Source organism: Pinus tabuliformis, chromosome 9 (genome assembly GCF_031772625.1).
Source record: "Pinus tabuliformis cultivar Carrire ecotype Pingquan chromosome 9, CPIR1, whole genome shotgun sequence".
Lineage (NCBI taxonomy): Eukaryota > Viridiplantae > Streptophyta > Pinopsida > Pinales > Pinaceae > Pinus > Pinus tabuliformis.
This window is the reverse complement of record NC_142307.1, coordinates 1958569263-1958592607: the sequence shown is the minus strand read 5'-3', so window position 1 is coordinate 1958592607 and position 23345 is coordinate 1958569263. Positions and strand designations below refer to the sequence as shown.

The 23345-nt window shown below is 40.6% G+C and overlaps 1 pseudogene; it reads left to right on the top strand.

Annotated features, from left to right (window-relative positions):
- Nucleotides 1-1116: 1116 nt before the first annotated feature.
- The window catches only part of LOC149156828 (uncharacterized), a 45901-nt pseudogene continuing 23672 nt past the window's right edge, over nt 1117-23345 (top strand).

Here is a 23345-nt window from a genome sequence, read left to right as displayed (position 1 = left end):
GTCTTGAAAATTTTAAACCGGCAAAAAAAAAAAAATTATGCTGTGGCTATCGACTTGAGTGGGGGAAGAAATACTCGAGCTCTGTATGGTGTGTGCTTGTGTGGAGCGGCCATCAATCAAATAACGAAGGGCCGTGGTAAAGATGAAAAAGAAGGCTCAGAGTTACACTTTCTTGCAGCGGCCTCTTTAGTTAAGAATTATAAACAAAGATCTCCCGACAAGGCCCCTTTAGTCATTTCTGCTCTTGAACAGATGAAGGCCTTTTCATCATAGTTGTCATTGACATCAAATGGAAGCCTGCAATTTTTATAATTCATTACTTTTTTGTCTTTGCGGAAGGATAATGTTGTACTTTATCTCATATATTTTCTTCGAGACTCCTCTGCCGCAGCAGCTCTCTCCTCGCCCTTTTGAGGATTTACAATCCACATGCTCTATAAAAACCGGGACAAATCAAATCAACTCAATTCAAACACCACCTATAAATACAAAAGCTAATCAGATTCAAGAGATTCCCTCAGGATTTAGTATAAGAAAGGATCGAGATTTCATTTTCCGAGGGCATTATAAAAGCTTTTCTGTTTCATTCGATATCGATTGTGTAGTGAAGAGCATGGCCGAACAGGTCTTGGAAGGGAGTCAGCCAGTGGATCTCGAGAAGCATCCTTCAGGCATCGTTCCCACCCTCCAGAATATAGTGTCCACTGTAAACTTGGATTGCAAATTGGACTTGAAAGCCATTGCTCTTCAAGCTCGAAATGCAGAGTACAATCCCAAGCGTTTTGCAGCAGTCATAATGAGAATAAGGGAGCCCAAAACTACAGCACTGATATTTGCATCAGGGAAGATGGCACAAATGTTTATATTGGATATCAAGGAAGCAAAATCCTAATGAGGGGCTGAAACAATGTACAATGTGGATCTGAATTGTTCTTCCCCCAGCTATTTTTCTAGAGTTGCTGAGGGCTAGGACTGCCTATAGGCACTTTTAATTGGATTATGCGTAATAATTGAAATTCAAAACATCAGGAAAACGGTCTATTCGCATCAGATAGTTGATTTCCGCATTGAGTTGTTTATATATATGTCTTTGTTTTATGAGAGAACTGTCTGCAGATGTACTCAGATGTTCCGAATGGTCATGACAGTAACAGTCGTCCATTTAGCTCCAAATTTTTGAACGTAGTAGATCCATTACGTGAAAATAATAATCTTGGGCGGAGTATGAGCCAAGCAAACTTCTATCGTATAAGGAGTGCATTTGGATATGGAGCTCGCAAATTGGCACAAATTCTACAGTCTCCTCAAGAAAAGATAGCCGGTTAAATAGGTGGCAGTTTGACCCATATTTTAGCAATTTCCGTAAAGTGGCAATGCATATCCGGAAATTTGAGAGCAGTTGCAAAGTGGCATTCATAGGTTCGTTTGCCTATTTCTGTCTTCACGCTAGAATAATGGAAGGCTTTCTATCTTTAAGAGCAAATGGAGGATTCTGTTCTATCTTCATGGCTTTAGTTGAAACAGCGCCCCTGTTTTGGGGGTCGATCTGTTGTTTTTTTTAGAATAGTTTATTTAATGTATTAAAATAATCATTTGTGAGATTAGTGAGAGGGAGAGAGAGTTCTGAGAGCTGGTGGAGAACAGAGAGCTTCCATTGTACAGTCTTTGACAGAGATTTTAATGAAAATACACAGCTCTGGCTTCTGAGATTCCTGTGGTATGAGATTTAACATTTGTGTTCTCCTTTGTTTCATGTAAAGCCTGTTATGTGTTCATTTCATTTCATGATCATTTCCAATTGAACAAATGAAGTGTTAAGGTAGAATTCATAATTTATATGCTCTGCCTTTAAGTTTGTTCATATTTAATGTTTTCCTCTGTTTGACAAGGATTCATCTTCTATGCCCTTGTCAGCTCCTCAGCAGTCTTGCCATTCCATTTAATCTCAACTTGATGTTAAAATTTCTTGCCTACCTTGCCTCAGGAGATAATCTGTGTTTTTAATTACATTTCTCTGTTCAAGCTGTTTCTTTGCCCCATGCAGCCCAGAAAAACCCCATCATTTTATTAAAAACCCCTTTTTATCAATTTACTAGCCTAAAATCAGTTTCTTTTAAAGTCATCTCAGCCCCTTTTTGAGATAGACTGGAGAGAGCCCTCTCCTGTCCTCGTAGGGCTAGCTACGAGGCTAAGTGGTTTGATGTTACCTTGAGTTTCACCTTCTTCAGCCTGAGGCAGATTCGAGCGCTAACATATTGGCGACCATACCGGGGAGAACAAACTTGTCTGTGGATTGATGTGTTTGTTTCATAAGTCTTAGATGGACCCTGAAGTTATGCCAGGTAGCCTTCGAAACGCTTTTGCTTTGCATAAGCGGAAGTAGATAAACGCTACTTCAGTCAATCTCTGTGAGCTTGTGAATACAACCACCTCGATTGCATTTTACCCCAGTTCATTTGTAAACTCTGAACTTTTGGATGATTAGTTAAGAGTTTTCACAGGCTGATTGGTTATTTGTTCCTCGATATCCAAACTGGATTCAGATTCTAATCACATATAAAAATCTCATTCATGTCCAGCTATTTTTGAGTATCTTGAAGATATTGATTTTGACGAGAGTTCTGAGTTGTCCTTGTTCAAAACCAAATCTGAAAGTGCACTTGGTTCTCTAGTTCCCAACCCTGATTTTGCTGCTGCTCTTGAAATCGAGAGACATAATAAATTGGTTGAAAATTTCATCCTAAGATCTCTCCAGTCAGATATTCACGCTACTAATCTTGCTAAGTTTGTTGAAACTATATCTGTCCGTATTGGATCCACTATCACGATGCATGAGCAGACCAATCCTCCTTTTATTTCTGTTTCTCCTATAATCACTTATCCTGAATCTACAGTTGGTTCACCTTCTACATCACATACCGCTTCTCCTCTGCCTACACCTCCTTATACCCCTCATACTACAGCTACACCTACTCCACCTGCTACTCCTAGACCCAATCTACCTAAAGCAATGGCTGCCCGGTTTGCCCCACTTGCTCTTCCTCAAAATCTGCATGATATGCCAGCTGATTATCAGAGTAAAATTTCCATGTTTGATGGCACTCCTCAGGGTGTTTCTGCTCAGCAGCATATAGAAAAAATGACAAATTTCTTTGATCTATATGAGATATATGAAGAGGATGTAACTATGCATTTGTTTGTACAAACATTTGATGGAGAAGTAAGAAAATGGTTCAGAGGTTTGACAGCTAGAAGCATACCTACATTGGAAGAACTTCAGAGGCAGTTTCTAGATCGATGGGAAATCAGAAAGGATCCACTTCAGATCAATGCTGAGTACAACAATCTCAAACGTAATCTGTTGAAAAGTGTGCAACAAGAAATGCTTGTTGAGAGTGCAACAAGATGATGGAGCTTAGTGAAAAGAGTCGCCTTCACTAAGTGGGCCCGCAGGCTATTTTTGGCGCAAGTCTATTTTTACACTATGTCTATTTTTAGACATATGGATCATGTCTATGGATGATTGATCAAGTTGGGAAAAATAGATGGACTTCTATTTTTGATGAAAGTGTGAGTGATTACAGTGTGAGTGATCACAGTGTGAGTGATCAAAGTCAAAAATAGAAAAGTCAAATATTATTATCTCACAATAATATTTGGACTATAAACTTAATCTTATTCTCTTGGAGCACTTCAGTTTGAGCTACGAAAGTGGCACATGCAGCTGTCAGAAGGAAATTCGTTTTTCTTATGAGTCAGTTGAGTTGTTGCATGCATGACTTCAGTTAGAACTCAAGTGAGTTGAGTTTAGTGGACTGGAGGTACAGTTGATGGAGTTGTGTTCAGTTTAGCTTTGTTAAACTGGTTGTATTTAGTCTAACTGATCAATAGACTAAAGATGAGTTGGGTGAATTAGTTACTAATTAATTCACAAGTTATTAACTCATAATGCAACTATAGAATACATCAGTTAACTCAGTTGCATGTCAGTGCATGTTCAGTTCAGCAGGGACAGGTGTTAGAGGATCAGATTGCTATCAGTTGTGACTATAGCTGTGCATGATGATTTGCACAATCAAAGGATTGAGTATGCCAATGAGTTTGCTCACGTATCTTCATGATATTATAGCTGTTGCTCACGTCCAACATAGTGTGGGTGACTATTTTGCAGTGTAAAATCGAGTTTGGGAAGCTATTCTCATCAGTTCTCGAGCAGGTTTGAGCAGTGGAGGAAGGCAAGCAGCGGGAGAGATTTGGAGATCAAATCTGAGCTGTATTGTGTGTAACAGGTGGAGATACTTGTGAGAAGTATTATGCTTTGTATTGTTACATGATTCAATCAATATAATATACAGATAGTGTGGGGTTTTTAGCGAGATGCTTTCCCCGGGATACATACTGTGTTTATGAGTTTGATTGATGCTTCTATGTGTGCCTGTGGATGTTTCTGCTTCTGTAAATTGATGATCAACGTAGAGGAGATTATGTATTATACATGTTCCGCTTATAATTGTATGATCAGGATAATCTCTGTGAATATGTGTCAAATTATTCAAAATTTCTACATGGTATCAGAGCTAGATGATTTGTAGAAAAGTTTCTACATGGTATCGAAGCTAGATTTGTAGAGAATTTGCAGGAAATTCCTACATGGTATTGGAGCTGCTTGATTTGTAGAAGATATTTTTACAGGATATCAAGCGAGGATTGATCATCAGATCTACTATTCAGGAAATATTTTTTTCTCATGAATTCTAGATCGGAAGCAGTTGAGTTTTGTGCTGGTGGAATTCGAATTTAATTCCAAAGCAAGAGATAAAACTCAGAAACATTCAGTTCGAGAATGGAGATAGTATGCCCCAGTATCTCACGAGGTTCACTCAGTGTCGAGATGAGCTGGGAAGTGTGGGGGTTACTATTGATGATGAGGATGGTGAGTCTAGGACTCCTTGACCTTCCTAAGAGTTGGCATAGCTACCAGGACTCGGTGAATGGAAGGGAGAAACTGCCAAATTGGGAACGACCATGGTCGGATTTGATGCAGGAGGAGATTAGACGGAGCACCAGAGACGGTTCTTCATCCATACAGGATGAGGAGAACTGTGCCTTAGCGAGTAAGGCGAAGAAGGGGAAGGAGAAGGTTTCTCTTTTCGAATCTTGTTCTTCCAGTGATGGGAAGAATGTTGACAAGTTGAAGGTGAGATGCTTTCGTTGTCATGAGATTGGTTCACGGGTCAGGAACCTGTATGCTCTTGAGGTTCAAGATGCATGCAAAGCCTTGAGTAGTGAGGCAACTGATGGAGACTTGGTTGTTGAGAGGGAGCTTATATTACCTCTCAACATGCAGAGCCAGAAGAAGTCTCAGACGATTGTGGAGGAGCCACGATTGGTGCAGCAGCTTCAGGAGATTGTGGAGGAGCCACAACAAGGGAAGCTGAGAGGAGATAGAGTAGAGACATCTACTCATCCAGAGACCTCCAGTAGGGGGAAACTTCGAGCCAGATGGGCTGAAGGATCGCATGCAGGCATACCTCTAGGTAGGAGGTGGGGTGATGTGGATTGATTGTCCCAAGGAGGAGGGGCAGGATCCTTGAGGTACCCAACCTCTTGGATGAGACCTTGCTACGGGATCCCCGATGTGTAGTAGCAGGAACTGACCGATTGGGTAGAGACAGATGCGGATGGAGCAGCAGAGAGAGCGACAATGCAGGGAATCCCAGGACAGCGCATAGCTAGCAGGCTGTAGCAATGCGAGAGGCACAAGTGTTTTGCACAGTGCTAGGTGGCACAGAGAGGTGTGCAATGGTGCGAGATGCATGGAGATGTTGCAGTAGCGCAGATGTCAGAGAGGGAGCACTTGTCAGCAGCAGGTAGAGCTTCAGCATCAGAGGGTGTTTCTATCCCAACAGGGAGGTCAGTTGGGAGGTGCAGTGCGGATGCAATGCTGGGAGATAGAACCAGCAGCAGCATGGATGCAGTCAGAGATCAAAGTGACAGAGGCTAGAGCAGTCAGATACTGAAGAGCACAGAGATGCAGAGTTTCAGTTGACAGAGGCAATAGCAGTCAGAGACTTTGATGACAGAGCAAGTGGACCGGCCAAATGTGTTGCATGGAGAACATTCCAGAGTTACAGGATCGGGTTTGAGAGGAAGCCTTTCTTGTTGAGAGGGAGTGTTGAAAAGTGTGCAACAAGAAATGCTTGTTGAGAGTGCAACAAGATGATGGAGCTTAGTGAAAAGAGTCGCCTTCACTAAGTGGGCCCGCAGGCTATTTTTGGCGCAAGTCTATTTTTAGACTATGTCTATTTTTAGACATATGGATCATGTCTATGGATGATTGATCAAGTTGGGAAAAATAGATGGACTTCTATTTTTGATGAAAGTGTGAGTGATTACAGTGTGAGTGATCACAGTGTGAGTGATCAAAGTCAAAAATAGAAAAGTCAAATATTATTATCTCACAATAATATTTGGACTATAAACTTAATCTTATTCTCTTGGAGCACTTCAGTTTGAGCTACGGAAGTGGCACATGCAGCTGTCAGAAGGAAATTCGTTTTTCTTATGAGTCAGTTGAGTTGTTGCATGCATGACTTCAGTTAGAACTCAAGTGAGTTGAGTTTAGTGGACTGGAGGTACAGTTGATGGAGTTGTGTTCAGTTTAGCTTTGTTAAACTGGTTGTATTTAGTCTAACTGATCAATAGACTAAAGATGAGTTGGGTGAATTAGTTATTAATTAATTCACAAGTTATTAACTCATAATGCAACTGTAGAATACATCAGTTAACTCAGTTGCATGTCAGTGCATGTTCAGTTCAGCAGGGACAGGTGTTAGAGGATCAGATTGCTATCAGTTGTGACTATAGCTGTGCATGATGATTTGCACAATCAAAGGATTGAGTATGCCAATGAGTTTGCTCACGTATCTTCATGATATTATAGCTGTTGCTCACGTCCAACATAGTGTGGGTGACTATTTTGCAGTGTAAAATCGAGTTTGGGAAGCTATTCTCATCAGTTCTCGAGCAGGTTTGAGCAGTGGAGGCAGGCAAGCAGCGGGAGAGATTTGGAGATCAAATCTGAGTTGTATTGTGTGTAACAGGTGGAGATACTTGTGAGAAGTATTATGCTTTGTATTGTTACATGATTCAATCAATATAATATACAGATAGTGTGGGGTTTTTAGCGAGATGCTTTCCCCGGGATACATACTGTGTTTATGAGTTTGATTGATGCTTCTATGTGTGCCTGTGGATGTTTCTGCTTCTGTAAATTGATGATCAACGTAGAGGAGATTATGTATTATACATGTTCCGCTTATAATTGTATGATCAGGATAATCTCTGTGAATATGTGTCAAATTATTCAAAATTTCTACATAATCATGGTGAGTCGGTCCAAGATTACATTATCAGATTTAACACAGTTTACAATGCTATTCCAGATGATTTAAGGCCATCTAGAAAATCAGCACTTCTCAAATTCCCCGATGGCTTTGATCTGGAGATGGCTTATTCATTGCGAGATAGAGATCCGCCTACCTTGGAGGATATGCAGAAAATCGTTGTTAGTGTTGAAGCGAATTTGAATGATACGAGAGCAAGGATGAAAGACGAAAAGCGAGTGACAATCAAAGAAGAAGCTTCTACATCAGATAGCTCCTTCGCAAGGTAGCTACGTTGCTTGAAAATACTCATCTCAGCAAGCCGGAACCGCAGATCCGTAATCCTAATTTTCGAGGTCCACAGCAGCCATAATACAGAATCAAGCAGCGTGAAACAAGGGCACAAGAAACAACAGTTCAGCAGCAAGTAAAACCTCCGCTTCAGCAGAATTTTGTTAGCCAAGAATCCGAGGATGAAGGTGATACTATAGGAGAGGAAAATCACTTTTTCACTCCTGATGATCTGCCTACCTATATTGCAGAAGAAGAAGAATTTGTGAGAAATTCCATCATACATCAGGATGAGAATTATATCTTATCAAATGAGGCAGTACTTGAGGAAGAATCGGAGGAATACCAAAGAGGATATCTCAATGCTTTGTTCGCTCAGCAGAGGCAATTAAGAAACCGAGCTGTTCCCATAAATCCCATTCAGAAAAGGAAAGATAATGTTAGAGTCGGTCTAGTAGCCCTCCATCAGCGATCAAAGCTCTTTGCATTTGCATAAGTAGGTGTCTCATCAGTGTCATCTCATTTCATTCCATTAGGCATGCCATCACCCTGATGGAGGAGCTGGTGTCTTTATTCCCCTCTTGGCACTGCTGGATCAAGTTGTTTCAGTCAATAAACTCTTTCAAGGTTTCTTGTATTGTCTTGAGGTCAAAAGTCATAGGTCTAGGGTTTAGGTCCAATTTGTCTTTGAGGTCATGTATTTTTAAAAGTCAATAAATGCCCAGCAGGCCAGAGGGATGACTATCAAAGTATTTCTTCAAAAGATTTCATCTTGTACAACTAATTTTTACCTTGGATTTAAAAACCCTGTTTTTAAAGACAAGGTCATTTTCTCATTTTTGTAAAAAGTTGTAAAAATTCAAAATTCTTCGAAAGTCAGCATGCAGCCCTGGTCCCCTTTGCCAAGATTCCTCAGAAGCTATCCCTGCAAAAATTTTCAAGAAAAAGCATCAGTTCAACCAATTTCAGGACAAAAGGAAACCATAAAGTCAGCAGCATTTAAATTTTGAAAAAGTGTCAAGTTATAAACATTAGAAAGAAGGTTTGAGGGGAAATTAATTTAAATCAAGCCTATAAAGCCACTCCCTCCCTCCATTTGATCATCATTTGCCTCAAAGCAATATTGAAAAGCGATTTGGAGAGAAATTGGGCGAAATTGCAGACAGAGCCCACGCGCGACCCATCAAGACCTGCGCATGACGTGTTGGGCAGGCGCGACGCATCAAGGGGGTCATATCAGTTGGAAAAAAGCACTGGCGCGACGTGTTGGGCGCGCGCGACCCGTCCAAACCTGCGCGCGACGTGTTGGGAATTCATCCACAAAAAATTGCCTGTAAACTGCAAAACGACCCCAAATTTCTTCAAGGTTGCAGGTAGGCCTCCAATCATCAAAATGTATTGTTTGCTAAAGCTTGAAAGAGCATGAGAATGTATTTAAAAGCCATTATTTTCAAATGAGGAGTCCATGTGTATTTGCTTAAGAATGTCAAAGTGCTAGTAAAGCTAGGGTTTGTTTTGCTGTTTTCAAGGTCATCCTTTTCACCCCCACTTTTTCCCCACATCCCTTTACCACCTCCCATATCATTTCTACCTAATCCCCCTACCAAAAATACCAAAAGCCCTAAAACCCTACCCCTATTCCTAAAAATCAATAATATAACCCTAAACCCTATCTCCCATAAAACCCTTGCAAATTATAATTGTGTGATGGTGTATATGTCATGATTCCTTCCCTTAATTCCCTATTTAATATATTTTCCCTAATTTCCCTTAAAAGTCTCCCCTCCCTAACATCTCCCTTGTGTTATTTGTCCCCTTGAAACAGCATTTCAACAATTAAGACAACAGATTTTTTAGCAGAAGCAGCAGTACATTTCAGCCACTTTGCTCTTGAAACCATGTCAGAAACCGAAACCGACTATGAGCAAAGTGATGACCGTAAGTCAAAACCAGAGGTTGAGGTACAAAGGAGGCCTCACAGGCGTGGTAAGAGTGGTCACCATGTGAGAGAGGAGCCCACCTCTTTGACCTATTTGCAGGCTTGTCCACTTGCAGTCACATGTTTCCGCCACCTCTCATGTTATGAATTTTGCGAGAGGATTTCTCAAATTCAGCACCATAGGGAATTGGTCCGGTTGTTTGTTTTGCATCTGCATGATGGGCATGTAAATCTTGCAGGGGTGGATTTTATATTGCCATCTGAAATTATTGCTCAAGCAATAGGGATACCCAATGTGGGAGAAGAGTGGAACAAGCGCAAACTATTGGACAAATTTCAGTATGAGCCCTACATTAAACCTGCCTACAAGAGGTACATGACTGGTGTATTTCCTTTCAGATTTTTGAGGGATGAGTATGCTCCCTTGATGAGGCTCACCATGCGCTATTTCACCTGTGAGGGCAGATTTTCATGTTTGTATTCGTACCATATTCGCTTGTTGATGCATTTCACACGGGTACGGATGATGAACATACCATTTTTCATGTGCCGGAATATTGAGAATATGGTGCCCTTGATGCAGAGAAAGAGCCCAGCATAGCAACACATGAGCATCTATCATTATGGTTTGATCCAGCTTGTGGTCATACATCAGTTGGCTCAGCAGGGTATCCCATGGGAGGATTTTATCTCTCGAGATTTTTTCACAGCACCAGCATCATCACCCCCTGAGGTTGTTCATGAGGAGGGAGGGCCTTCACAGCAGCATGATATTCCTGAGACTAGACATGTCAGCTCCCCTCCATGGGTCACATATCAGAAAGGCCACAGGGCCTTATTTGCATCAGCTAGGCGAGTATTTTCTCCACACCAGGTGGAAGGGGTCTCGCCTTCTTCATCAGCACCACAAGTGTTATCTCCACACCAGGTGTAAGGGGCCTCACTTCCGACAGCAACACAGGTATAGGAGAGAGGCAAGAAGCCCAATATTGATGAGGGGCCATCAGGTGATCCAGGCATAGATGTTGTTGACCTTGATATCAGTTCTCCTAGCCTAGAGCCAAAGGAGATCATCTAGCACCTAAGGGCTGAAAATGACTCGTTGCAGCAAAGATTGGAAATGGAAAATTGGACAATCACCTACTTAGAGCAGCGCAACAAGCAACTTGAAGATGAGCACACTCTTGATGAGTTGTGGAGGATCCATGAAGACCACAACTTGGCTCGTAAGAGACCCGGTGATTTGGTACCCGTTGAGCGAGAGGCTATGCTTCTCCAGGTCAATGCTCATTTGGAGAGGTTGCTGGCCAAGGCCAACAAAGATAAGAACCTGCTCCGGAACATGAAGAACCACTTTTGGGCACGAATGCACGTATGCAAAGCAAGAATGAAGGTGCTCCAAAGACAGTTGGCCAAAGCACTAAAACGAAGGAAAAGGCCCGATCCCCTCCACATCTTGGCTAAGGCTTCCTTGAAGGAGCATGATGCTAAATGAATTAACTCCAGCACAAATTTCAAAAAAATTTGAGCATTTTTGGGTCACTTGTGAATTTTTGGGCAAAAAACAGGTTTTCTCCACCAACACGTCGCGCGCCACGCGCGACCCTTTCGATGGGCAACTCCATTTCGGGAAAACTCAGAATTTTTGGATTTTTCATGCAAAGATACACTTGCTCAGCAATTACCAAGAGATTTCATCAAATTTTGAGCCTCCAGAAGGTCAAAAAACAAGCAAAAAATTACTTTCTGCCACCTTTTTGACACACAGGAAGCAGTCTTGGGAGATTGAAAATTTGGAGAGGCAAATGGTCACCAAATTCAGAAATTCTACTTGGGTGGGAAAGTAGACATCCATACCTTTCCAACAAGCCCATTTTGGCCTCATTTGGACACATGGAAGTGCCTCAAAAGCAGCTCCAAAGGGGCGCAATGTGTTCAGGATCAGGGCGCGACGTGTTGGGCAGTTTTCACATAAATTCACCTACAGCTCAGCAAAACACAGTTTTGACTGGATTTGACTTTTTGGAGTAGATTTTGATCCTCCTTGTTGTAAATGATGTAATTTTATGATATTTTGACACTTATTTATCTCTTCTAGAAGATTCATTCATGAGATAGGCAAAAATTTAATGAATGAATTGGTTTCCTAGCTTATAGAGGCAAGTTGTTTTGACTGCCTAGTTTTTAGTGCTCAGTTTAGAATTGGTTGAAACAACTCCTAGGATAGTGAGCTCAACCACTAGAGGCAAGGAAAGATGTTAGATTGATTATATTATGTACTTTATTGGTCATTTTCATGGTTGGACTCTTGAGGGAGAAAGCTTCTATTGTATTACTCATTGTATCTCTGCAATTTTGGCAAAGGAAGAAAGACCAGGGTTTTGCAGTCCTTTTTGGGATTCCTGTGGTTACATGTATTGATGGTGTGTTTCTCTTTGTACTTGTAAGTTTGTTATGTGAATCATCTCCTTACTTTTCCTTCTGCAAATTAGGCAAATGAAGTGTTAAAGTATAATTCATGATTGTCGTGCTCTGCTTTTAAGTTTGCTTAATATTTATGTTTTCATCTGTCTAAAGAGAACTCTTGAAGGTTTCTTGCTCTCTTTAGCCCCTCACCAGTCATTCCTATCCATTCACTTAATTCAAAGGCATCAATACAGTCTCCTACCTTGCCCCAAAGAACCCCCTGCAAAAACTGTGTCCAATCCCCGCACCCAAAATTGCCTTTCCCCGATTTTCCACCAAAATCCTAAAACTTCCCAATTCAAACCTTTTTATCAGTTTACTAGCCTAAAATCAGTGTTTCCTTATTGGTTATCTCGCCCGTTGAAGATCTTTACCGAGATAGACCGGAGAGAGCCCTCTCATGCCCCGTAGGGCTAGCTACGAGGCTAAGTGGTTTGATGTTGCCTTGGAGTTTACCTTTTTCAACCTGAGGTGAAATTTCAAGCGCTAACAGATACTTCAGAAAAAAATGATTCAGCTTCCCCACAGCCAAAAGGAAAAGACATAATTGATCCCTCAGTAAGTCAATCATCTTCAGCAGATAAGGTAAATCAGCCACCAAGCATAATGAAGGATAAAATCGAAAGAAGAGAAGTTCCGGCCAAAGAAGGTGAAAAAGTTTCAACATTTAGTTTGGAGAATGAAATTTCAAAACTGAAAGTGTCCATTCCTTTGACGGAAATCATGAAGAACAACAGTTACCGAGGCCAAATCTCCAAAATGCTGAATTTTGATCCAATGCTTGACACGGTAAATGTAGAAGATGATCAGCCGGAATTAATTTTTGGGCCTGCTTTGAATGGTGAGTCTCCTGAAAATGATGTTCCTCCCTTCTATATCAGTTTGAGGTTGCACGAGTATATTTTACATAATGCTATGTTTGACTCGGGTGCTTCGCACAATTTGATGCCGAAAGCAATCATGGAAAGGCCGGGATTAGATATCACAAGAAAATATCATGATCTGTATTCATTTGATTCCAACCGGGTAAAATGTATCGGTTTGATCAAGGACTTGGTGGTAAGCCTAGATCAAATTCCAGCTAAAAATGTTTTTATGAATGTGGTTGTGGCGGATATTCCTCTGCGGTTTGGTATGTTGCTTTCAAGATCTTGGGGAGCTAAGTTGAAAGGTACACTTCAACTAGATTTTTCCTATGCTACAATTCCAGTCTTCGGTCAAATGAGAAAGTTATATCGGGACCAAAAGATGAAATACATGATAACTAGCAAAGAAAAGCCAATAAATCATCCTGTAAATTATGTACATACAAATTTGGAATCGTTTGTTTTGTTTGCTGATAATTTTAATGAGGTAGATAGTCAGTTAGTTCAAGCAGAAGATATACCAGAGATTACCAAAAATTTTCGAGAAGTTTTGCAAAAGTAAAGAGAAGAAACGCTAGCTGCCATGGAGCGAAAAGCTGAAGCTAATGGGCAGCAAGCAGAAAAAACAGAGGCAACACATTTTCAGCACTTGGAGGAAGATGAAGATGGTCTTTGGACCATGGATTTCGATGGTGCTGTGGGCAGCGATGGTGCTGGTATTGGTGTGTGGATTCGAAGTCCCTTTTCTGCCCAAGACAAAGTTCCAAGCAAGGTGAGAGTATGTTCTTATAAACTAGCATTCGATTGTTCAAATAATGAGGCGGAATATGAGGCTCTCATTGCTGGCCTTAAAATTCTTCGAAAGCTAAAAGCAAAGAAGATTGCAGTCTAACAGGTCGGATTTAGACTATCGGGAGGCAAAAACAGTGAAAAAAAAGTTATCAGTAGCAACGCACAAGAGCCGTCGGATATGGCCGATAAACGGTCCAGATCCAATCGGCAAATCACAATCGACATTGGCAAGTGAAGGCTATAGGCGGAGACCACATAGTATATGCAATAGTGATCGACGGGGTTAACGAGGACCGTCGATCAAGTGCGCAGATTAATGACCCATGTTACACTGCCATATCACATCGGCATATTACATGGGAGCACTTACCAACGACTCGGGGCTCATGCAACATGCGATTGCAATGAGTCGCATCGGAGCTACACAGAGGAGCATATATATATATATATATATATATATATATATATATATATATATATATATATATATATATATATATATATATATATATATATATATATATATATATATATATATATATATAGATATATATCTACGCGATGTGATAGCCGGACACGATAACAATATAAATGATATTCCATATGTTTTGAGATCCGCCCAACAAACAGTTTGTGTGTCTTTTCACGTATATCATTTATTAAATGAAATACAAAGGGAGGCGCCGATGCGATGAAACCCGGACCCGAAAGGGTTTGCAAATGAAAATACATATTATTTCAAATTCGACTAAAGCCATATACTCGATGCGATAGCTGGACACGATAACAATATAAACAATATTCCATATGTTTTGAGATCCGCCCAACAAACAGTTTGTGTGTCTTTTCACGTGTATCATTTATTAAACGAAATACGAAGGGAGGCGCCGATGTGATGAAACCCAGACCCGAAAGGGTTTGCGAATGAAAATACATATTATTTCAAATCCGACTAAAGCCATTTTTATGGGATTTTAATGTTTTTTAATGTATTTTTAATACAAAGGGAAATCATAATACAAGCGGGATTTCGGGAGGCCCAAAGGCAGTAAGTGGTTTGGGCTGGGCTCCGCCCGAGCCCATACAATGGCTGCCACATGTCCAGGCTGAGGAGAGAGAAAACCACCCTTATCGGGCAGTTAACCCCCGTACGAAAGGGCCGCCCGAAATGTACCACAGCCATTGGATCTGGATCTTCCAGATCAATGGTGGAGATGTGATGTCAATATACAGGCAGATTTGATAGGAGTTATAAGTCGAATTCATAATGTTTGAAGTCTGATAAATAATGTTCGGCAGAATTTTCCTGTGTTTGAACGTATTCTCTGCGTAAACAGAGAACAACGATTTCGAATGATTTCAAAGGCCCTATGACCTATTTCGTTACAGAACAAGTGGCCACCATCCCTGAAAGTATTTAGCAATGATTGCCAATGCTTAGAGGGGGATCTGAGCGGACAGAGGTTGGGAAGCTAGAGAGCCCAAGAAGGTGAAACGAGCAAACTGTGCCGATTGGCTTTAAAGCGACTAACAGAAACAAAGACAAGCGGTATTGCAGGCAGTGCTGAGACAGAGCAAATACAGAGACAGAGAGTGATAGAGTGAGTTTGTGTACTTAGAGAGGCTTGAGGGGTTCAAGCAAAACTCTTGTTGTTGTATATGTTGTGTGTTGAGACTATTGTTGTAAAACTCTGCTTCTGAAGACATAATAGAGAGACCACCACTGAAGGCTGGACCAGGAGATATAGCCTGGAGTTTTGGGTGAACTCCATATTAAACTTGTTGTGTTTATGTGTGTTGTCTATTATGTTTCTTTAACTGCTTCATTGCCTATGTATTTCACAATCTTATCGATCCATTGCACAAAGTAACATAGGCATATCCATGCACATGAGTCTGTAATACCTTAATAATTGTCTAAGATCTCATTTTCAAATCACTAGATGTCTCCGGAAGAAGTTCTACAGCTAGCTTAAGGGACAGAATTTCACATTCGATAGGGAAGATATATTCCAACCCGTAAACTAGTTGAAAAGGAGTAAAACCAATGGCAGTCTTAACTAAGGTTCGGTATGCCCAAAGTGTCAGATACAACATGATGTGCCAACTGGATCGAGTTTTATCAATTGTCCTTTGTAGGATGGTCTTAAGGGACTTATTCACGGCTTCAACCTGCCCATTGGCCTGAGGATAATATGGAGATGAATGCTCCTGCCGGAAGCCCAACTTGAAAGCCAATTCAGTCATCAATTGATTGGAAGTGACTACTATGGTCAGTGACAATCTCTCTTGGGATACCAAATCGTTAAATAACCTGGTTGAAGAGAAACAAGGCTACTGTATCACTATCATTTTTGAAAGTAGGCATGGCCTCATCCCACTTCATAAAGTAGTCTACGGCCACAATGATGTACTTGTGATCCCTGGTCGAAGGCAGATTACAAGTAGTAAAATCGATGCCCCACTTCGTAAATGGACCGACAGTGATAACAGGAAAAAGTGGAGCTGGATTCACGTGCATTTTTCGAGTATAAACTTGACAAGGATGGCAACGTTTGACCACTTCGATACAATCTTTGAAAATTGAAGGCCAAAAGTAGCTTGCTCGTAAAATTTTCTGGGTTGTTGCAAGCCCTGATAGATGACCACCACAAGCTCCACCATGGCAATCATTAAGTACTGACTCGGCTTCTTCCAAAATTAAGCAATGCCTAAGGATTGAGTTAACCCCTTTATGATATAATGTATCACCAATAATAACATAGTTTTTGGCAAGGTGACATAACTTTTGACACTCATCTTTGGAGAAAGCAGGTGGAAAATTTGCAATATGGAGATATATAATGATATCTCCGTACCAGTGATCCTGTGAAGAAATGATGAATAAATGTTCTTCGGGAAAATTTTCTTCATAAACAATAGCTTCCTCACAAGGCAACTCTGAAATCAATTCCGCAAAAACCAATGACTTCTTAGTTTTAGCTGACAAGAATTAGAGATCGAACTCTTGCAAAATAACAATCCATCAATTATACTTGCCCCCAAACACTCGCCTACTGAGGACAAACTAAAAAGGATTGACATCTGCTAAGACGAATGTTTTACGAAGCAGAATGTAATGACGAATCCGTTGAACAGCATGGACAGCTGCCAAGGCCAAATTCTTGATGGGAGAATAGCGTAGTTCAGGTCCTACTAAGCCTCAACTCAAGTAGTAGATTACATGCTCACAAAGAGCATCATCCTCCTGAACCAGCACCACACCGATGGTTGATTATGACGCAGAGAGATACAAAAGGAAATCTCTGCCATAATCTAGTGGACTCAATAATGGAGCAGAGGTTAATGCTTTTTTCAAAGCATCAAAATATTGTTGCGTGAAATCGTCCCATAAAAATTGAACTCCTTTCTTAAGCAAACAAATAAATCCTTTGGTAATCTCGGTGTAATTTGTTATAAATCTCCTCAAGAAATTTGCCTTTCCTTGGAGACATTGAAATTGACGAATGGAAGACGGGGGAGGCAACTGAATTATTGCCTCAACCTTGAAAGGATCAACTCGAATCCCTTCAGTCGATACAATGAATCCTAACTGCAGACCGGATGTGACCGCAAAAACACACTTATTCATATTCAACCGAATTTTATAAAAACGACATTTCTCAAAGACTAACCAAAGGTGCCTGGGATGATCAATTCGCTTGCGAGAATGAGCAGCTAAGTCATCCAAGTATGCTTCGATAACATGTTTGATGTTGTGGAAAGCATAAGCCATGGCCCACTGAAAAGTAGCTCCAGTATTTTTGCAGCCAAAAGGCATCTTCTTTTATGCAAACGTGCCCCAAGGACAAATAAAGGTTGTCTTGTGTTGATCCTTTGGACAGATAGTAATTTGATTCTAACCAGAGAATCTGTTCATGAACGAAAAAATTTCATTACCCACACATTCATCAACAATTTGAACAATAAAAGGTGTGGGGTAATTGTCTTTTGGACAAGCTTTATTTAAATCCCTAAAGTCAATACATACTCGGATCGTTCCTTGCTTCTTATCTACCGACACTGGGTTGGAAACCCACTCAGTTAGAGGAATGAGGTATATGAAACCTGCCTTAAGCAGCTGATGAGCCCCAGAAATGGGTAATTATATGGGCTCATTTAGCTTCCTAACTCAGCTTAATCCACCATTCTCATTAGTTTATTTCATTTTTTTATTATATTTATGCTAATAGAGTGAATTGGGTTAGTCATTATGCCAAAAAGTCTAATGTGTGCTTTATGCAGATTTTTGGTCAATTTGGAGACAAAATCAAAAGTTTAATGAGAATTTGGTAGCCAAATTTGAGGAAGAACAAGGGAGAGGATTTGTAGGAAGGTGTCCCCTTCATTTATGAACCCATACCTTGAATTCTCCATCAGAGACTCGGAGCAGAAGTAGCCACATGAGTGCATCCAAGAGGCAGCCGAGCAAGTCAAGTAGGGTTGTTGTTATCTTCAGTTCTAGGCAGCCGAGTTCCTTAAGTTTAGGAGGACCGTTGGGAGTCCCCACTTGTATAAATAAGAAGGCTTCAAGCCTCAATAGGTTAGCCATTTCATAGTCTATTTTCGCACTTTTGTGCAGTCTTGTACTCAGCTCATTTTCGAGCTCTTTTTGCAAATAGTTTTTTGATGTAACTATTATTTTTTGATCAATGAAGATGAATCCTGATTTGAACCAGCACTGATCTTTTCTAGAGGGCTGAAGCTCTTGGGTTAGGGCCCAACCCAAGCTTCCCAGCACCTCCTTTGTGTATTTATATGTTTTTTTCTTGCATTCATAAGTTGATTTCTGTTGTTTAGGTTAAATCTTTCTTTGGTAAAATAGGTTTCTTTTGATGATTAAATTAGTTGTTCTTGCTTCAAGTTGTTTAAGTAGTTTGTTGTAGTAACAGAGAAAGATCCAAAAAGGCTACCAGCAGGGCTTGACCTCCTTTCTCCCTCCTTGGGACCATGATTTGAGGTCAAGGCACTACTGCTGCCACCAAAAACACAGTTTTTGCCTTTCATGCAATTGCTAGTGTGATGTTTTGAGTTGGAGAAGTTGATATTTGCTTGGATTCACATGCTTAGACCATTTCATGTTCATTTACCATGACTTCCTCGCATAACTTTCTGTTCATAAAATTCTGTTCAGCAGCACTCTGTTTTTAGGTCAAAATAGACAACTCTATTTTTTCAATCTTTGCTTTGGTCAGTTTTGGGAAATAATAGTGCAGCTCACTTGTAGAACACCCCAGCCTATCATTCCTCCACAGCATAACCTATATCAGTTCATCTCTCAATATTTCCCCACTCATTCGCCTCATGTCGCCAATCTACCCTAATTCCTGCGTTTTTGTGCATAGTTGATTTCTTACCCTTTGAGAAAATCCAACCCTCTCCTTCGTTCCTGGTCTTCATTAATAGAGTCCTAGACCCTCCAACACCTTCAACCAACCTTCGTTTCCCTTTTCCCGCCATTTTTCCACCTGTAAACCTCCAAAAACCACTTTTGGACTCCTCCTGTAAAACTTCCTGTAGATCCCCTGCAACCTCCTGCAGAAGTTCATGCAAGTGATTTTTCGAAGTCTGATCGCAATGGAAGTCTCCAGAAGGGTACTAGGTACTTCTTAGGACCCCTCCACACCTTCCTCACCATCTGCAAAAGCCAAATCCATCCTCATTTTCCACCAAACCTCTGCACAGTCTCAATCAGTCAAACCATAAGCATAGTAATCCCACATAAAAATACCCAAAAACTACAAAAGGATGATTTCTTTCCATATCTCTTCAGAAGTAGCTTGAATAAATGCAATGTGCCTTTTCAGAAGTTAATGGCACCCATTTCAATAGTTTCTACCTCTTTTTATGCAAAATTAGGGTTTGCTAAGGTTTGTATTTCATTTAATTTTTCCTTCTCTTTCTGCACGTAGAATAGCCTCTGTAGAATTCGCTCTCTTCCATCACAGTAAAATCTTCTTCTGAGGACTCATAGAAGTTCGCTTAAGCTCCTAACGAACTTGTTCCAGCTGATCAAGTGACAACCTGCAGTAAGAGCTAGTACTTGTGCATATAGTACCATCGCTTCCAAGTTTGTTACGAACTACTGGGTTGATAAAAGTAAAGAAGTAAGCCCCAAGAGTTGCAGCATTATTGCCGCAATACTGGAGCTCACCACTCTTTTGGCGCCATTGCCAGGGAAGCGTCAGAGTATTTTGTGATTACTGTTTTTCTTCTATTTTCTACTGCAACATTCTGCTAAGTAGTTTATTTCAGCAAGAGTAGAGTAATTGTTTCATTTCAATTCTGCAATTTTAATTCTGCAAAAGTAGATTAGACATTTCCTACTTTCATTTCAATTCTGCAATTTCATTTCAGGAAGAGTAGATTAAACATTTCCTGCTTTCATTTCAATTCTGCAATTTCATTTCAGCAAACGTAGATTAGACATTTCCTGCTTTCATTTCAATTCTGCAATTTCATTTCAGCAAGCATAGATTAGACATTTCCTGCTTTCATTTCAATTCTGCAATTTTATTTCAGCAAGTTCATTTCAATTAGTTGCAATTTTTTGTTCAATCCATTTTAGTTTTGCATGTACAAGCAAAAAAAAACAAACAAACAAACAAACAATAAACAAAACAAAACAAAAATCACCCATAAAGAGATTTCCTTTCATGCCTCGTAGGAGTAGAGATAATTCAGAAAAGAAAAAAAAAAAAAATTGCAACACCCCCACTGCTTCACACAGCCAACCTTCTCTCTTCTTCGGTGGCTGCAATCAAGAAACACCCTTAGGTAACAGCCAAACATATTTGAAGAACCTATAGGGGAAGAAGAAGAAGAAACCCATTCCTCTGGAGCCAATGGCTGAAAACAGAAATGTTGGGAGCAGTACCTTGTCTTCCAACTCATCTCTTAGAAGTGAATTTGAGAATTGGCTGGAAGATTTCAAGAGCGAGATGAGGTAGATTCTTTCCATGCATATCAAAAGAAAACAAGAGGAAGCAGAGAGGGCTTTGGCCATTTTTTGCCCTAGATGCACCAGGAGGCATCCTAGGAATGAATGCCCATGGAAATCTATATAGGTTTGTTCAATCTGTGAAGAAAATCATTCTACAAACAAGTGCCCTTCCTTGCCCAGATTTAAAGCTATCTACCAAGGGGCTGAAGTAGTCATTGAATAGACCTATTACATAGACCAGAGGAGGCTGCATGGACCTAGACCATATCAGCAAGGGATCGAAGGGACATCTCAGGCATACAATAACCCCAACCAAGTCACTTCTATACCTTCTTGGGGCCCCCTGCTCATCCTTCCTGGTCCACGCCTCCTCCTTGGTCCTTCACATCTCCATATTACGCCCAACCAGCTTCTCATCCATTTCACCCCTATGCTCTGCCATAGCCTCATTGGAATGCACCTCATCATGGATGGAGGCGCCAGTATAACTCTCGTCCCACTCTTTTGCCTCCACCACCTGCTCAACCGCAACCATTACCTCCTGCTCCACCAAGGCAACCCCAAATTCCTGCTCAACCAAACCCGAACCCGAATAACAAATAGGCCTAGCAAGTATATAGTGGGGAGCCCCCATTTCCAAACCCGCACATTGGAGTAGCTCAACCCAATTACAAAGCTGAGGTACAACACTTCCAGACCACTCCTCTTGAGCTCAATGATATTCACCATAGCTCAGGAAGAGTATTGCAAAAAAGAGATTATATTGATATCATTGAAGGACCACATCCAGCAGAAGAAGATACAAAAGAGAAGATCAAAGAAACATGGGTTGCACTTGATGAAGAGAAAACATCAGAATCAGATATCGAGAGAGCTCCCTCATGGTTATTTTCAAATCCTCCATGTATTCAAGAGAAAAATCAGCAAAAAGAGGAAGATGTGAAGGTCATGATAGAAGAAGACATGAAGAATGATCCAAATCAGCAAAAGGACTAAGGACATCACAACTATATTCAAATATGGTTCCAGACAGTCACTAAGTTGCAGCATCACTCTCTTCCTCAACTATGCTTGATCCCTTCAAAGTCAAATCATTTGGTCTTTGAAATCCGGATACCTATCAAAGCATGCATTTCAAGCCTCCACATCATTTTGTCTATCATCTCGATGTGAACATGGCTCCATTGGAAGTATTCTTATACTTGAAAATGATTTTGTTTTCCAAGTAGGGTAGGGTAGAGAAAAAAAAGAGAAAAATAAAAATCGAAGGTGAAAACCTCCTCGGAGGCGCCGCATATTGGCTCATTGACTGAAAACCTTCATGAGGCAGTCAATGGGTTGGAAAGAAGAGAAAAGAAAAAAAGAATAAGATCCCTGGGTGAAAACCTCCCTTGGAGACACCCAGGGCAGGCAATTAGGGTGAAAACCTCCTTGAGGCGCCCTAGTTGTTTTAAAAAAAGAAAAAAAAGAAAAAAAAGAAAAAGAAAAATGAATTTCCAGTTGTATTGCAAGTCTGCAAGAGAACTCCAGGAAGCAGCAGCAGGTGCCAAGAAAGCTCTGAAACCAATAAAAGCACCTATTCTACCTTCCCTCACCCTTCTCCATCATTCTTGACATCCTTTCCACCTCACTGTGCTTCTTTTCTGAAAACTATGTTTTCTACAAGAGAATCCTGTAGAAATTACAGAGAGCTATAAATGGATTCTAAAAGAAGTTTGGGGAACATGGAAGCTTCATAAAGGGTCTATAAATCCCCCTGCAATATTCAAACCTCTCTTCCATCATTTCCAAGTCTGCATTACAGCCCAAGCTCATTTCTTCTTACTGTCCAAAAAACTGCAGAATGCTCTGATACAAAAATATATAGAGCAGAATTTTTTTTTCCCTAACTTGCAAACCGTGCATTCATTTAAAAAATTGTTTCATGGGGAGTTGTATAGGGATGTTGGCAACATGCCCAAGCAATTTCAGCCAATTCCAGTGCACAGTTTCCAAGAAATCAGCCTCCATCACCTTCACCCATTTTTGCATTTTCTCCATATCTGTGCATCCATTTAAAAACATGTTTCATGGGGAGATGCATATGGGTGATAGTAACATTCCCAAGCAATTTTAGTGAATTCCAGTGCACGGTTTCCAAGAAATCAGCATCCATCATCTTCAACCATTTTCAATTTTTCTCGAAATCCGTACATCCATTGACCACAATTTTTCTATGGGAGGTGCATAATGATGATGGAAACATGCTCAAAAAATTTCAGGTCAATCCAGTCTACTGTTTGGGAGTTATGGACAAAACAAGTCACTGTCCTACAAAAGTCCAGCCACAGCAGAAAAAATGCAACCATGAAGATTGAAGGAGACATTTGAAGCTTAGATCCAGCCAGAGGATACCTGCACAAAACAGTAAGCAGCACATCATAAATCATAAAGCATGTAACAAAGGAAATACAAGAATGCAACAAAGGAAACACAAGCATGTAGCAGCAAAAGGAGCCAAAATGCCTCACCGCACATACATTCGACTCAAAGGTAAGTGTCTAAACCCGTTCCTCTATTTGCATCTGTATGATTCAAAACTTCATAAATGAATGAAATGGTTGGGATTAAGCTAGAAAGGTGGC